The 14,252-nt window shown below is 39.2% G+C and overlaps 1 protein-coding gene across 1 annotated transcript in view; it reads right to left on the reverse strand.

Annotated features, from left to right (window-relative positions):
* lrrc24 (leucine rich repeat containing 24) overlaps positions 1-14,252 on the reverse strand; it is a 49,359-nt gene that overhangs the window by 22,086 nt on the left and 13,021 nt on the right. The window lies entirely within an intron of this gene.

Genomic DNA, 14,252 nt, shown 5'->3' on the forward strand with positions numbered 1-14,252 from the left:
TATAATTTATATATGTTTATTGCATGCAATCTGTTCTCCGCACACATGACTACATGCTTATTTGGGGGCTTTGGAGGGGCAATGTTGGCAATGTTGATGAGTGTGCTTTCGCCCCCTACTTTGAGCACCACCTTCATGAAGCATTGGACTAGTTTGAAAATTTCACACTTTGTTCCCACCCTAAAAAATCTACGTTCTTTGTTGTCCCCAGATGTTCTCCTTAGGTCCCATGAGACTATGGTGATGGAATGAATCCTTTCCTAAAGAATCATAATCAAGTCAAATTGTAGGTCAGAGATTCACAGGGTGCATAAAGTGCAAAAAGTCACTTTGAGGCGAATAGACCACAACGCACCTCAGACAGACACAGAGGTGTTGGCATAACAGCCATTAGCACAGAACACGGCGCTCTTCAAGCATGAAAAAGTTTCAACCTCAGTGTAACACCAGCCGGGTGGATCTACACTTAAACCGAGTAGTGAGCCGTGAACAAGACGTGAATATTTCATGCCTGCTGCCTAATTCGGTGCGTATTTGTGAGGACAGCAAGCCAGATTAATGTAATGTGACCTACATAAGCCATCTTATCTGCTCAGAGCACGAAAGAGAAAAGGAAAAAAGAGGCAAAAGAGGGGAGCCGATAAACATCGGCAGAGAAATGGCAGGCTGTTCCTGTCAGCGCTATTCAGGCTCACTGTCCTGCGCTCGGCCTGCTATTCTCCTCCTGCTAGGCAGAAAGAGAATGGAGAGCGAAAAGAAAAGGAAGAATTTTGAATGAGGTTTGCTTCCAGTGGTTTCTTTTGCTACGTGAACAGCCTCCCAAGCAGTGGAGAGAGTGGAGGGATCCGGTGAGCCAGGGAATAAGGTGCGATGATGATTTAGAAGATGTTGAAGGGAGTGAGGATTCTTTGCTCGTTGGAGAAAAAGACAATGTTCAAAAGCTGGGAGCAGATAATTTAAATATTTAGGACCCTTGTGCCGTGTTATCAGACTTTAGTACTGTTCGTGCTGGATTAGTTTTACCAGAGGAGGTTCTGTAATGCAATTTGTAAGAGATTTGACTGGGTGATTCATATGGGATAAAGTGTCTGTGTAATTTCCCCAAAACTCTTGGACTGAAAGGTCAGCTGGATGTTTACATCAGTGTTCCACGACAGGCGCCCTAAGCCCTGTGGTCATCCTCAAAGGCCGTACAGTGGTGACGTCAACAACATGCAGACAAAGGGGGCAGCAGATCTCGGAGTGCACGGTTTAAAGTGTGCATACTATACACAGAAAAATTCCTTTTTTTTAATAAGTTTACTTCCTTATCTACATTGGCACATTCCAAGCATAAGGCAGCTCAGTGCCGGCTCTACATAATAAGCAACATATAACTACCATTATGTACATTATTACTGTACCATTATGTTATCTAAGATTATGGCGTGAGGGGAAAAAGCAACTCAAAAAAGGATGTACACATCTGGAGCCAAAGAAAAAGAGAAGATAGCTTAAAGATAAAGGTATGTTTTGTGCTTCTGTTGTATCAATGTTATGCCATTTGTTTTTTCTGGTAGTGGGACAACAAGAAGTAGTCAATCTGGGGTCTTATAAAGCAGGTTCAACTTAGACAATTAATCCTTGTGCATGTGCACATGAAAGCATGACGTTTATGATGAACAAGCTGCATGAAAATGAGAAGTCAAAGAAGGAAAAAATAAATTATACTTCATAAATATGTAGAATGTACAACGTTTATAATGGCAAAAAAGAAGCAACCATGTAGCCACTGCCAACAGGGTTAGATCAAACTAAGCTTAAAGTTCGCTGGGTAAGTGAGAACCTCTGGACTGAGAATGCTGAGATTATCTGTCATTTATATTATAACTTATTACAGCCCCTAACAAGCATCCAATCATCAGCTATACACAATTAGCCAGTTAAAAATTTATATAATTCAGACAGTTTGTGGTAGTCATCGTTATCAGTTAGCCTCTAATTTTATAGTACACCAACTAGCAAAATGGTGGACCCCCCCAAAAACATCCTGCTTAGGGCCCCCAAAAGGCTAAAGCCAGCCCTGATGCAGCTCACGTCAAATTATAAGTTAAATCTTGTTAGAAGTTAAATTAATAAACAAATGTATTCTAGTTCACGCAGCCATGTTGACTGTAAATAAACCCACCCAACTGGTCCTCCCTTGTATCTTAAGGACTTCTGTGTAAGAGGCTACAACTAGTCCACATCAGTGCTGTCCTTGCTTAAGGCCACACTAAAGGCACATAGAGGGCGTGCGCGAGTGCCCCTTTGAATGGCAAAATGAGAAATGGGACACCCGCAGGCATGTACAAAATGAGGACCACAGGATCAGCAGTGTAGAAAATGGGACAGGGCTTCAACAACAATAACAATGCAGCACAGGGCTGTGTCTATTAGGTTTTGTTATTCCATTGTCATGAGGTAGACTGGAACTGAACTGTCCTAACCACCCAAGCAAAATGAAACAACTGCTGCGGTTTGAAAAACCTTGTATCTCCACTTGAAGTGATTAAAATAACTTTTTTCCTTGTTCCATAAACCTCCATTTCAAGGTGAGCATGTTTTCCTTGTCCTGTAAAGTTACCATTTTAAAGATACAAGTTTTTTTCCAACAGTATGATATTTAGTGCAAACTGTGCAATGCATGTGATTTGACTCTTGGATATTACATACTTTCTGCAAAAATGTGATGGGCCAATCATTAGTTAGATGTGTTAGTCACTGATCACGTGATTATGACACTAACAACATGGACACCTCAGAGATGACAACAGGTGAGGAGCCTGGTGATATTGAGGTCTGTATCTCCGGTTTCCTCTATGCTAGCAATGTGATACAGGGCACATCACGCTCTACTGACCTGTGGCTTTGTTCTAATATTTCTTCACCAATCTACAACGCTTCAAAGATTAGATATTGAATGCAGTTATCTCCAGTCTACTGAAGATAACAATAAAACGTCATGTGTCATTGCAGAGAGGGCATAACACCCTATAATCCTGTAAAGTTTAAAGTAAGTTACTCTTATTTTCGCCAAGTGACGGTAATCTGGACCTCCACCGCAGTCAAGCATCTCGGTAAGGCCGCCTTGTGAGCCTAAGTCGGATACAAGTTTGCCAAATTCCAGGGTCCATATCTCCGGCTCCCTGAGGCCTAATGCGATCCAGGGCTCATTGGAAGGCTCTACTGACCTGTTGCGTTTGGCTTTTTAAGTGAGATTTTTAAAGTCACTTGCTGCAAAGCATTGCCTGCTCCTCTGGTTTTATTCATGACATCAATATTAGTCAACATCGATTCGACTTTCATCACATAACTGTCAACTTTGAAAAATCTGAAGTCGTGCAACCCTTAATTCCAACCCTTATTAACTTTGGATAGTGCAGGTTTGAAAGCTCTCTGTCAGCTGTACATGGCTTTAGCCCTAATAGTTTGGAGACGCAGGGTGACGTGAGCAGCGGCCCATTTAATGAGGGCTGAAGTTGATGTTCCATCGCCCATCAAAACCCTGTAAAAACGCCACCAGGGCAAAGAGCTCTGAGAGGATGTAGTGCCAAACACATGACCCTAAAATCACTTCACAATTATTACTATCAGACAGTAAAAACTACACACACTGTAAATTCATAATGGATTAAATTCACTCCACAATTATTACTGTCAGACTGTAAAATCTACATACTACACATACTGAAGATTCATACTGGATCAAATTCACCAAATTCACTCCATAAGTATCACTGTCAGACTGTACACACAGTAGATTCATATTGGATTAAAATCACTTCACAGTTCTTACTGTCAGACTTTCTACATACTATACACATTGCAAATTAATACTGGATCAAATTCACTCCACAATTATTGCTGTCACACTGTAAACTACACACACTGCAAAATCATAATGGATTAAATTCACTCCACAATTATTACTGTCAGACTTTAAAAACTACACACACTGCAGATTCATACTGGATTAAAATCACTCCACAATTATTATTGTTGTACTGTCAAAACTGCACTTACTACAGATTCATACTGGAATGAAATCACTCAAGAATTATTACTGTCAGACTGTAAAATCTACATACTACACACACTGAAGATTCATACTGGATCAAATTCACCAAATTCACTCCACAATTATTACTGTCAGATTGTAAATCTACATACTATACACACTGCAGATTCATACTGGATTAAATTCACTCCACAATTATTACTATCAGACTGTAAAAAGTACATAAACACAGATTCATACTGGATACACATTGGAGAGTTGTTCAAGATTAAAATCACACATCTTGTCGTTAATCACATTATTTGCAGTACATTTCCAGGTAAAACTAAACCTGTTCCAATAGGGCTTATGAGGCATAAATGTATAGCATGTTTGAGAGAGATGGAGAGAGAGAGAGAGGGAGAGAAGGAGAAAGTGACTTAAGTGAAGGTTAACGAAACAGATGGTATGCTCACTCACAGACGCTTGATTAATGATTCTCCCAAATTTGAAATAAACTATCTATCTGCCAGCTGCCCATCGCCTTCTGTGTTGAAAGCGCACTTCACCCGCCAACATACCACAGCAACAGCTATAAACAGTCAAGCTCTCAATCGCCGCACCAACCAAGCATTTGTAGGCCTTCTCTTTATATGCCAGCTGGGGTTTGCAAGGAAAGTCAATCTGTCAGTTTTATGGACAACTGCTCTAACAACAGCATCGAGAAGGATCCTTAACCACCTCCAGCGTTTGTATGGCACGTCTGTTCCTCAGGAGGTTGTCTTAAGGCTCTTGATAGTTGGTGGATTCGTATCGATCCACAGAAGAAGTGGAAGCCCTTTGTGACCAATGCAACAGTAATTTGTTCTGTAAAGGAAAAGTTTTATACATCTCTGCAATGTGGTCTTGCACCAAGTTTGGTAGGTCCCAAACATTTGTTATAGCATTTATTTTATAGTAGTAAACTGGGCCATTACATAGCCTACAAGTGGGCTATAGCCTAGTTGACTTACACTGCAGCCCATAAGTGGACAGTTTGGCTAATTTGGCTCTATTGTCCAGCACACGCAGCTTCATATGTCCACCCACAGTCTGATGTATATTATATGCTAGTGCATACATGTATACTGTAGCTATGTCCAAGCCAATTCTTTTCAATAAATCAGTCGATCTGATTCAAAATTTCAACCAATTTCCAGTCATTAATTTTATATTTTATTAATGGGGAGGTTGCTAGACTAAACTGTGTTGGTGCAAACTGTCCATGTTCCGAACATTGCAATGTTTAATGCAGGAACCTTTTAATTCACATTATATGTGGTCTTTGCTCATCCAGTAGCACAATGCTAATAGGATTTTCTGTGTTGTTAGTGACAAGCTTGAGCACATTAGCATTAGTGTTTCAGCCTTGGCTTAAAAACAGACATTCAAGTGACATTTTAGTTGGTATATTGTGGGTTTTGCACTGAAACTTGGATATTTTTGCTCAATTCTATTCAGCTAATATGTCTCTGCATATTAGCTGAATAGCCTATTAGCCTGTTATCTGCTGACCTCAGGCCAGCCTATTCAAAAGAGGACAGAAATTAGTCGAGTTACAGTGAATATAAAATGCAAATGATTTGATGATGATTTGACATCATTGTGCTTGCTCTAGCTGAACATCAGGGTTTATAGTTAGTCAGTTGGCAAACACTCCAAGGAACACGAATTAGTCAGTTGAATCGGATGTTTGATTCATTGAAACGAACAGTTGAAAAGTTACCGGTTTGGTAAAATCAATCATACTTCTCATCACTATTGACCACTACTCTCATCGACACCGTGCGTACACACATCCTAACACTGGTTTTTACCTGTTTGATGGGAAATACACTGTTGCAAGCCATCGCCTCTCTGAAAACCACAAAAACAATGTGCCTTTCAAAGCAAGAGGCCTGCTGGATTGGAAAAAAAGGTTCATAAAGGTTTAAGCATTTCATAGTTTGTAAGCGAGATATCTTATATATTTGCATGTGCATATAACTTTGTTTTATGTGGGTCTGTTTTTGTTGTAGGTTTAAGAATCTCCCTACACGTCTCGCAAAAATATCATTTTGTATGTCAGTCAAATGACCTTTTCCTGTAAAAGTAGGCAGTTCTCAGCCACATTAAGCCAAGAAATCCACTGATGACAGACAGAGGTCTGATTTGTGAGCCTAGTCGGTCACAAATCCACTTCAGTTGATAACTGCCTGAAGTCTTCGACCCGTAGCCATCACCAGCTGCTGGGTGTCTTGCCTATTGACGCTCTGCCAGGCCTGTAATGCATCCTTTTTCAATTCTCGCTTGTTTTTGCCTTCAGCCTTGTCACAGTAAGTGAAATGCTTGCTCTGTGGGATTCAGGTTTGTGGACTGACAAGAATATTCCACTTTTTGGCCCTGAAAAACCCCACAGTTGCTGCGGCAGTTGGCCTGTTGTCATTGTTTCATATTTAAACAGACTGTGCTAGAGTAGGCCTGCAGAGCCAAACCAATAAAAATTGTTTTGGCTGTGTCCATACTCCCAGACTATTCTATATAATTGTATATTGTCATAGTCTGGTCACATACCTTCTGGAATCTTCTTAAATTCACCTAATGATCAGTCATAGGGCAGGTAAACAGACTTAGCATTTAAAAACTGCTGTAATGCATCTGGTCTGAGCATTTCACACGCTCCATGGGACTCGCTAAAATCCATGGCCTCAATGTAATTGACCCATTAATGCGCCCTGTCCGTCGATTCTTCTCAACAGAAAACACATCAAGGCTGTAAATGTCCTTTTTAGATAATCCATTAATAAACAGTATTCCCTGGACAGCTTGTTTTGTTTGACCACGCGTGGGAGGACAGACTCCCCGTCTGCTTTGTTTAACAGTGGGCGAACAAAATCCATTAGGTCTGCTGTCTTCAATGAAATGGAAGCTGTCTGACCAGATGTTTTAATATGACCAGGACTGAGAGGGTTTAACGGAAGTCGACTTTGGACCACCTGCCTGGGCCGAGTGTCCGTTATGCATGCTTGTTGTTGGCCGTCGTGGTTACTAATGGCAGTTTCCTCTGTTTACGCACCAACTTGTAGCCCTCGTAATCTGTAATCCTCTCAGAAATCCAGCCATAATCAGGCTAAATCTGTCGCCTCCAGCCTTAAACCCTGTGTTGTCTCATGCCTGGCATGTTCACTTCTGTGCACAAGGCCAAAAAACCATCCGTAGCTTTGCATTCGGAGTCATATTTAATGGGACAGAGTTTAATCTCTACCCTGTGCAGCACTGCACGTGTCATAATGATGTATATCGACAGCGCTGCACATGCGCTCGCCTGTCACTACCGCTTAAAATCATATTCATCCGATGCACATCTTCAGCCGTGTGATAATGGACAGTGGTGGCAGGAAGGAAAATAGCTCGCAGCAGCCTGACTGCAAGCATTATTCTACACCATCAATAGCATGCGCCCTTGGACAGGAGCTTTCATCAACGTCCGCTCGCGCTCGCGCTCCGTCCCTCACAAAACAATAAGCAAAGAGCGGCTGAATCACGCTCAGAGCATAATGGGACACTTGAAGGATGTCGAATTCACAATTGGAGGTAAAGAGAGGGAGAGAGAGCGGAGAGAAAGGCAGAAACAGAGAGGAAGAGGAAGAAAGATAAAGAAACACAAATGATAATAATTGTGTGTGATTAATAGACCTTTGAAGTCATGTTCTTATGCAGTCTGAATCATGCCCATACAATAAAACGGAGAGTTTCAGTTTAAGAACCTAACTGGCTGAGCTGCATTCCAAGCCATTGTAAAATGACTCGATACACGCACACCTATGATTGCATACTGAATTCTGTATTAAGTCACCAAAAACCATTGTGCTGTTAATGGACTCTTATGCTGCTGACATAGACCGACATTATACCGTCAGACAAAGAACCTGATTTTGTTTAAACTGAGGGGCTGCTAACTGATTTTCTTACTAACTATAGGCTAAAAGACAGCAGGCTAATCAGGCTGAGAAGTAGCTAGCAGGCTAAACCACTCCACCACTAAAATTCACCAGTAAGGCCTTTACACACTGAGTGTGATTATTCAAACAACAATAAATTAATGTGTTGGCATGGCAACACCCAAGATGACACAGCAGCTGAATTCCAGCAAATAGCAGTTTTTCTCAAATGCTAAAGGGTTCAGAATCTCCAAAAACAACTCAAACGAGGCTAAAACCGAGATACAAACATCCTATGTGGACGCATTCAACATTTCAGCTTCTGAATGAAGTGGTGAAGCTCCTCATGCTAGTGTTACTTTCCCTTTTCCAAAATGGACAGTAGCTGTGAGAAGCTAAGCATCTTATTTTCACTTGCAGACATTCTGGCTGTTTGTTTTGTGCTACATCTCATGTGAAGCAGCTTAAACTGAGTTTCAGAGGTCCGAGCAGTGAGGTAAGGGGTTTGTAAAGTTTTAGCACCTAAAATGAGGTGAAGAAAGTGTCATGTCCTTCATTTGCTTTTCCAAACTGGAAAGCATCCTGCACAGTGCTACAGTCTGCCCTTTTAGTAAAGAGTAAAAGACCTTCTCATAGTTTTTCTGCCCTGTTTTTGCAGCATGAACAACTTGGCGAAATTCTAGAATCCAAAACATTCTGGTGCATCCAGTGTGGATGGTTTTGATGATGATGTTTTAATGTTGATTTATGTTGCTTGAATGCACCCACAGTGAGAAAACAAGTGTGTGGAATTATTAGCTTTATGCGAACATAAATATCATATTAAGATGCTAGCGGAAATTAGCATTATTGTTGTGGTGGTAATTTGTTAAATAAAACTTAAAACCTATAAGACTGAGGTTTATGCTTTAAACAAAACTATAGTACAATATGATTATTAATATTACATATTATTACAAACAAAGCTATAGTATGATTTTTTTCATTATTACATTACAATAAATCAAAATATTTATGAAACGACTGCAGTATATGGGTGACTTTTTAATAAACGACTGTGAACTTGTTCTTTTCAGCAATCCATAGTTTCTTAGCAACTGTAGCACAATCTTGGTGGAAAAATCATTTTGCAATCGTTAATAGTAACTTAAATTACTAAATGAAAATTTGTGTATTTTAGCATATTTTATGTTTCACCTTTTTAAAAAAGCACAGAACACACGGCCTTAAGTGGCTTATAACTTTATTAGCAACTCGTGGCATATTTGTTTTTAGCTGGAAATGTTCTAAATCTAATACATTTGGTCTTGTGTACATCTCAAATGTCACTATCTTCTGAAATTACGAGGTCATTAAGGAGTTGAAATATGAATGCTGCTTCATGCAAGCTAACACTGCTGCATAGTGAACTGATATTAGACTGTCATAAGACTGGCAAACCAGTGAACTTTGTGAAACATGGTAGTTAAGCTGCTTTGGCAGTAGGACACTTATTTTCATGTGACATCATTTCAGTGCGCAGGAGTGTTTAGCATCCTTGTAGCATGTACATAGCATTTTTCACATTTTGATTGCTGAACAACATCATAATTCAGAAGATCCAGTGATATTCAGAGGAAAACATATTTGTTTATAGCAGCGATTTTAGAAAGCACTGTTCATTTTTCCCATAGAGGAAATCAGTTTAGTCCCAGAGCTCCTAATATGAGCATGACGACAACTGCAAAACGTCTGACCTCAGAGGTCTATATAATCTCAAGTCAATCAGTTGTTCTATTTATATTTCTTTCTTTCTTTCTTTCTTTCTTTCTTTCAATTCACTATTTGTTTATCCTGTTTGCATTATTGTTTGTATAATTTCTAACATTCATGCCAGTAATGCATAGGAAAAGACATGAATAGATAAAGAGAAAGAGAGAGAATCAGAGGGAGAGAGAGAGAGTGTTTGAGGTATGATTTGCAATCTTGTAAATGATTTCTTTCCCATTCTACTTATTTTTCTTATTTCTCTTACTTTTGCCTGTAGAGCACAGAAAGAGACAAAAATAGAGGTAGAGAAAGACAGAGAGAGAATTCCATTTGAACACATTATTATTAATATATATTCTTCTATTTTTATATGTATGTTATGGACAAAATGTAATTTCCTCACATTCATGCAAATGAAGCACAGAAAGAGACAGGGAGAGAAAAAGATTGAGATAAAGAGTGAAATAGATAGATAGATAGATAGATAGATAGATAGATAGATAGATAGATAGATAGATAGAAAAGAAAAAAATCTAGAAAGAGAGATAAAGACAGAAATAAAGAGAGAGGTTTAAGATTGCATATAATTAATAAGCTTTTGAATAATATATTTTCTTTGGTTTCATTTGTATTTCTTTGAAGTCAGAAAGAGAAAAAGACAAAGACGAGAGAGAGAGAGAGAGAGAGAGAGAGATTATGATTGTCTATGATTCAAGATTAAAGGCCAATATCCTCTATTTTATCTTCCCTTGGGTGCCTCTTACAACATCTGAGTGATTTTATGTACCAAACATTGCTTTACAAAGAAGACATAAAATCAGCATAAGAAAACAATAGAAAATAAACATAATAAAAACACTGAAAAAGAAAGAAAAACAAAAGAATAAAAATTAAGGGCTCATATTTTCCTTTTTTGAGTCTACTTGTAACATTTGTCTGATTTTATGTATCAAAACAGTCATAATTCATTTTTACATAGAGAGAAAGAGACTAAGAGCACTAAGAGCTGAAACACTGCTTATAACCTCAGTGTGAATGAGCAGAGCTAAACTGCCTCAGGCTGGATAGAAAGATATGGATTTATGTAAATGAGTTGGTTCTTATTACATCACAGAAACAATGAATTCAAAACAGCAGAATAGTTTCTATACATGTAGTGTATGGACTGGGAGTGAATGTTGTGTTTGGAACCTGAAACAATGGTTACATATTACTTAAAACTCCTTTATTTCCAAAAAAACAAGGGGAAATTAGGATTTCCACAACATGGGCCCTTTAACTTGTTCTATATTGTTCTATTTCTATTTGTTTCCCTGTTTTTCTCTTGTTTATTATGTTTGTTATCGCATTGGCAAAAATGTAATATTGTAACATTCATGCCAATAAAGCAGTAATGAATGGAATTGAGAGAGAGAGAGAGAGAAAAAGAGAGAGAGAGGCCTATATGCCCTCAGGCCGTTTCAGGCCATGCTTCTTGTGTTGTCATGGAAACAGTAGCCAATAGTGCAGGGTCTGGTGGAGGAAGGCGAGGCTCGGGGGCTTTGGGTCCAGGTCCAGGGTTCAGACACTTAAATCCACTCCCACTATATGCACAGAAAATGAAATGAGATTTTACCCTTTTACAATCTATTTCTATTCCTTCTTCTCCATCTCTCTACTGACTCCTTCAAAACGTATCATTCACTCCCCACTCCAAACAGTCCCCACTCCAAACAGTCCCCACTCCACACAGTCCCCACTCCACACAGTCCAGAGAGACGAAGCTGTTTTTAATTCACTGATTTGTGATGTCACAAAAACCAACACATTTACCTATGTCCTTCTGTTCAGCCTACATTAGTTTAGCCCCACCCATTAACACTGAAGCTATAAGGAGTGTTTCAGTCCAGACTGAGGGACAGCCAATCAGAACAGAGGTCTGTTTAATTCAATACAAAAAATGTAGAATATGAGAATATGAAATTGATTGTTTGTTTTTTGTTTTGTTTTTTTTTTCATTTCTTATCCAGTGGATTTTCTTCATTTTCCACTGTTCTTACATGCTGTTTGTTTTTTTCTTTCATTCTTTGTAAAGCACTTTGTGCTGCATTGTAATGCATGGGGTTCTATAAAAAAGTTTGCTAACACTTCAATGAAGGCGTTCATAAGGCTACATGACACCCTACATAAGTCCTTTATGACAACTATGTAATTTTATGTACAATTTTATGACATAATTTAATTTCAGACAAATTTGATGTCACATGACCTACGTGCTACCAAATTGATATCAAATTTGACAAAAGCAGACTTTATGACAACCGATGCTTAATGAAATAAGTTTATGTAGGTTAATGACAGCTGTCATAAAAAGCATATGTAGCTATCATGTAGCCTTATGAACAATACCCTTCAGTAAAGTGTCACCTGAAGTTTAGGATGATTATTATGATTATTAATTAATTATTCTATTATTCAATAGAATCATGCTTGCATTACAGTACTACTCAAGTTTCATAAGTAAGTTTTGGATGTAAACAAAAGGCTTAATTCGTCCAAAAACTGGCCAATCAGAAATTGTTTTTCTCCGTGGTATCTACATAGATATAGCTAAGTGAGCTCTCCTATTGGTTATGAGCTGAAGAGCAGAGCAGAAGGCCTAATACATTAGACTGTCAGCATGAGTAGGAAGTGACAGGGGAATCAACCAATCACATTTTGGTTTACAATGTGTGGGACACATTTGGAGAGTTTTGACATCTATGGGGTGAATTGAACTAATAGCCATGTCAACTTGGAAAAAAAAACCTTACAAAAGGAGACATTTGAATATGTTTATGTTGGTTTATGACAGTTTTTTATAAAATTCTTATGTAAGACTCATATAGCCTTATCGTAGCATTCACTGCTATTAAAGGAGACACAGCTTTTGCACAAGTTGTGGTGCTTTATTAACTAGCTGTTCTCGGCCACAGCCACGCCATACGTAACAGAATTTCTTTAACAGTTCGCTCTAGCCTCACTAGGTCTTACTTTCTTATCCGCAAGGTTGACTTCAGTTCTTCCTGTTCAACACACATATGCCCCGAAGCTGAACTGGCCCCAGCTTCACAATAAAAGACCCCAGCAGAACAACCCCATGAATAAATGCTGAAGAGCTACTAACCTGGAATTAACATCCACATATTTCTTGAACACACCACATTATGATCACTGCCCTACAGTATTATTGTTACCTGAAGTTTGTTATGATTATTGTTTTCATTAGAGCCGCAGATTGAATGCGCACCCCTGCATGCGTGAGTGTATATGCACTGATATTAAGTGTGTATGCATGTTCCCTGTGTGTGTACATGTATCTGTAGGTGGGAGGTTATAATGAAAAACATTCATTTTTCCTTTCGCCTGCATTCCAGCTCCATCTCGCTGAGCCGTTTAATGCACCGCACCCCACAAAGTGTTTTGTGTCATCCAGAATGTGTGTGTTTTCACTCCTCCTGGTCCTCCCTCCCCCCATCTCTGATTGTCTGCTCACTTTTCACCACTCTGTAATCAGCGAACACTGGGAGCGTAATCAGAGCCCACTCACAAACACATACGCATAACACACACCCCTGCATCGGAAGTCATCAGAGGCTACTCGCAAACACTTTGCATGTAACGATCCACCGCATAGTTCATCGAAGACCAGGAGCGCCGGTTCGAACCGGCTCAGTACCACCAGCCAACCTGCTGCCAGTGCCAAGCTCAGTCCAGCCACCACTGATCAATGGCGAGAGTGGTGGAGAGCTTTGCAGTGTCTAATCACACATCTGGAAGAAGATTACAGAGCATCCGGACCAAGTCCTTCAACTTCACGAACAGTTGCTTCCATCAGGCCATCAGAACAGACCTGCCTGATGGCACTTTAAAGCAATGGTTCAGCCAAAAGTCATACTTATATGGTTTCCCCATTATCAGAAATATAATCAGTCAGCTTTGACATGTTTGTGTCTGACGTTTGCTGATTTAGTTTTGCAGAAAGCTAAAGCCATGAGAATAATATAGCTCACAAGTGATGGAAGCTTATAGCAAGCCTTATTAGCCTTATGCAAACTGCATGAGTAAATCAGCACATGCTTGCCTCAAAGCATTTTTAGTTGTTAGGTAATCTCAAACAGACACGCTTACGTGGTTTCTGATGTATAATCAGTGTAGTCAGTACTTAGAAAAAGTAAAGGCTGAATACTGAATACTGTGGTATTATGTGATAAACTGCAATATATGAAACAATCATGTGTTCAGAATAAATTTAGAATACATTTTAAATACATGTTGTTAAGGCACATAGGAAAAACTCTACTGTTGTTTTCTGTTAATGACATATAACTTGCCATGAAACACATGCAGGAGTTCAGTACAACATGCTAATGCTCATGAACATGTCCACTACTGAGGAGACTGTTCAGATCCATCATCTCTCAAAACAGTTTAGGAACACTGAAATTAATAACTGATCATCACATTGATTTATCAGTCTAGTCAGGCGTTAGCAGAGCTCAGTAACA

The sequence above is a fragment of the Colossoma macropomum genome, unplaced genomic scaffold, assembly GCF_904425465.1.
Source record: "Colossoma macropomum unplaced genomic scaffold, Colossoma_macropomum, whole genome shotgun sequence".
In the NCBI taxonomy this organism is placed as follows: domain Eukaryota; kingdom Metazoa; phylum Chordata; class Actinopteri; order Characiformes; family Serrasalmidae; genus Colossoma; species Colossoma macropomum.